This window comes from Sinocyclocheilus grahami, unplaced genomic scaffold, assembly GCF_001515645.1.
Source record: "Sinocyclocheilus grahami isolate Dianchi unplaced genomic scaffold, SAMN03320097.WGS_v1.1 scaffold65.1, whole genome shotgun sequence".
In the NCBI taxonomy this organism is placed as follows: Eukaryota; Metazoa; Chordata; class Actinopteri; order Cypriniformes; family Cyprinidae; genus Sinocyclocheilus; species Sinocyclocheilus grahami.
In genome coordinates this window covers 1,264,652-1,268,620 of record NW_015505244.1, presented here as the reverse complement: position 1 = coordinate 1,268,620, position 3,969 = coordinate 1,264,652, and the positions used below count along the sequence as shown (strand labels likewise).

The window sequence follows — 3,969 nt, the reverse complement described above, 5'->3', positions numbered from 1 at the left end:
ACACACACACACACACACACACACACACACACACACACACACACACATATATATATATATATATATAGTGCTGTCAAATTATTAATCGCGATTAATCGCATCCAAAATAAAAGTTTTTGTTTGCATAATAAATGTGTGTATACTGTGTATATTTATTATGTATATATAAATTAACACACATACAGTATATATTTTGAAAATATTTACATATATTGCATGTGTATATTTATATTCATATAATTTATAATATATAAACATATATTTCATATATAAACATAACATATTTTCTTAAATATATATACACTCTAAAAAACGTTGGGTTATTTACTGTACCCAATATCTGGGCTAAACATGTTGGGTCGTTTTGTTGGGTTATTCCTATGTTTATTGGGTTATTTCTATAACAACACAACCAGTTGGGTTAAAGTTTTAAATTCCAACGGTCGACCGGTGCAACTGCGGCTGCGACAGATGACACAGCGGTAATAATATGTGCGCGTTATGTTGTTTTTTGTAACAAAGTGTCTTTAAGCCCTGACAGTAATATTGCTGTTCTTCCTACGAGTATGTTTACATCTCCCCAGTCGACTGATATTTTAATCCGTTAAAAAGCCGTTATCTGCACTCTTGACCTGACAGGAGCGCAATTTCAAACCTATTAAAAACGGTTTCCTTACTTTTTCAGTTTGTCTCGACAGTTTTGGGGGAAATTTTACATATATTTCAGATATTTGGCCGACGCGCTCGTCTTGAAGACCACCGGAGCCTCTTCATCCGGTGCCGCGTCCACTCTGCGTGAAGGTATGTCGCCTTTTTATTCAAAACTACATGTCCTTTCGTCTGAAAACTACAGTGTAAAATTAAAACACTACGAAACACACAGAAATGAAATTAAACGTTTTATCTCTGGAAAGTTGCTGGTTACCAGAGCAGTCATGTAGTGATTATTTTTTTACCGACAGAGGCCGCTGCGAGCTAGACTGATTATTACATGAGCCGCTACTTCAGCCACGAAGAACTGAACATGGAGAGAGCGGAGCAGTATTATCATCAGTTATCAAAAACACCGTTATCGGTTTCAAGGTATAGATAGTCACATAATAACTGTTCTTAAATGAAATTAATACTGTTTGTATTATATAATACGGTCTGTACAGGATGCTGGATTTACACAGTTTCTAAAATTAATGAAAGTTCCACTGTCAAAACCCCACACACGTCTTAACTATACCACTTGGGTGAAAGTACACCCTGATATGGATAAATGATAATACAACTAAATAATTGGACATACAACAATTACATTTTCAGAATTGTATTACATTTTATGCTCAAAAAGAGGCTTAAATGCAAAATAATAAGGCTAATTAAAGATCAATTTCCAAAAGCACAAACATATAATCACATTTGAAAAGTTACAAATGTTTGTATTGTATATACACTGTACGTAACCGTTTGTGAAAATTAAAATATTAAGGACACTAAAAAAAAATTTTGTTTAAAATATTTAAGTAGTTGATATTTATTTTTGTAATGTTTATGTGAAGTCATAATCTTGTTAGAATGTAAGTACTGTTTTGATTTATGTTTAATCATTTTCATAGTGTGATTTTTGATGTACTGTATTAAAACTAGTTAGTTAATTAGAATAATATATGAAACCCACAAAAAAATGTATGTCTTTGTTCACTCTGTTTAAATTGATAAATAATAAGAAGTGAGCATTATGGACTGACAAGCACACCAACACACACTTAGGGCCAGTTTAACTAAACAGGGCAAATTAGCGGGAGAGCACAATTCCAAAACAGCACCGATGGGTGTGGAAATTTCTGCGGGTGATTTACTAACAACATGCAAATGAAAGAACACAAACACCACAAACATCTAATTTACATATCGACCAATGAAATATACCAAGCGCAGTGCAAATTAGCGTAGTCACAAATAAAGAATAAAGATATAAATAAGCCACAGTAGGCTACGTTGAAAAGAACTGGAGGCCAAAAAATGAAGGGTTGGAAGAAGTTTTGATAGAGCTGGTATTGGATGACTCCTAGTTGAGGGTTCCAAGTCATCTTTTATTTCCTGAAGCAAATTAAAAATAACATGGCTTGGCAAACGATATGTTCGGACAATGTGTTCTTCTGGCATTCCAAATAAAATGAATATGTGTGGAAAAAAATCCTCCTCCTTCTGCCACACGCTCTCTGTTCTCTGCGGTGCCTCGCCCTATAGCAACAATAATTGTAGCCATTTCAAGTGCAAAATTGTTTAAAGGGAACAAAATAGTTTTTTCACCTAAAAATGAAAATTCTGTCATTAATTACCCACCCATTTCATCAAAAATATCTTAAATTGTGTTCCGAATATGAAAGAAGGTCTTACGGGTTTGGAACAAAACGAGGTTGAGTAATTAATGACAGAATTTTCATTTTTGGGGTGAACTATCCCTTTAAGACATGCTTTTTTGGGGGGTTAAATAATGGCACAAATGCTAGTAATTTGACGAGTACAAACGTTAGTAAAACACGTTGCGTGATTCATTTGAATACTCTCCTCCCATAAATTTTGCGTCTGAAATGGAAACTCCTGCAAATGCATATTCGATAAGGTCAGGCGCAAAAATTACTGTCTACGCCTTTTCAGCTTTAATTCATCACTGCGCGTTTTTAGTAAAAACGGACAGTACAATTTTAACACCAAAACACGGTTTGCGCTGGCGCAAGCTGTTAGTAAAACTGACTCTTAAAGGGTTAACTTTTTTTATAATTTATTACTCGTTATTCCATATCTCCATGAGTTTTTTTTTCTGCTGTACAGTCACAAGATATTTTACTTTCATAGTATGAATAAATACACATTCTTCAAAATCTACTTTTGTGTTCAACAGAAGACAGAAACTCATACCAGTTTGGAGCAACTTGACGGTGAGTAAATGATGACAAAAGTTTCATTTTTGGGTGAACTATCCCTTTGAGAAAAATCACACAAGCAAGAGTACTGTGAAGGTGTCTTTAAATAGCTGAGTTAAGGCTGCTTGTGCCTGCTCAAAATACTCTGTATAGCATTGCAGTATTAAACATTATGTAAAGAGTCAAGACACATAAAAGCTACTTTCAGAAATGCTTCTGTGCCATCTTTGTAATGTGAATATTGACTCTAGATCAATATAGATCAGGTATGAGACCACAGAAAACCACAGCCTGCTGATATAGAGTCTAACAGCATGATTACGAGAGTGATATATAGTTTTTACATAACTTAAATTTAGTTCCATATGTCATTGATACACTGGCATTACCACCCACTAGCATAACAATGTAACATGCAGAAAGAGTTCAAAAATCCCCACACCTGTCTATAATGATACAAACACCACTCTTGTAACACTCGGCTAATATAACAGACATTAATCCATTATTACAACAGTAAGAAGTCAAATGAAAGACTGCTACCGCGGCTTAGAAAAGTGTGGATTTTTTTCCATTTTTTCCCCCCAATTCTTGTTCAGTGATTAATCCATTGTTCTTTCTATTTAAGATGGTCTTTGGAGATTGCATTAAAGTTGAATTAAAACCCTGACATCCTCCTCCATTGCCATACAAAGTGGGTAAGTGCATCTTTTATGACAATACATTTTTGGGTAATATTTCATCCAATGTATGTATGCATATTAGCCATTTAAAATGTCTGTTTAAAGGCTGGAACAAATTTCATTCTGTATCTGGAGGAGGAGGAGGAGCAACAAAGGCGATACCCTCATGTCCTGTAGTTTTGGGATAAAATCCATCCTTCATCATTGTGGGAGAAATGGCACTGAAGCAAGACCGTCTTTTTACAAGCAGTTGATACATGGTTTAGATTATTTTACATTTTGAACATTGCATATCCCAAGCCTGTTTCAGCTGTTATTACATTGTCTGTACTAGCTTTGTTCTGTTTGTTTGTTTATTTGTGAATTTATAT

General features: G+C 34.4%; 1 long non-coding RNA gene across 1 annotated transcript in view; it reads left to right on the top strand.

The window, feature by feature from the left end:
- Positions 1-2,928, top strand: part of LOC107584955 (uncharacterized) — an 11,149-nt gene extending 8,221 nt beyond the window's left edge. The window contains exon 3 of the long non-coding RNA XR_001609201.1: positions 2,894-2,928. This is a non-coding gene — a long non-coding RNA (uncharacterized lncRNA). The remainder of the gene's footprint in view (positions 1-2,893) is intronic.
- Positions 2,929-3,969: the final 1,041 nt, after the last annotated feature.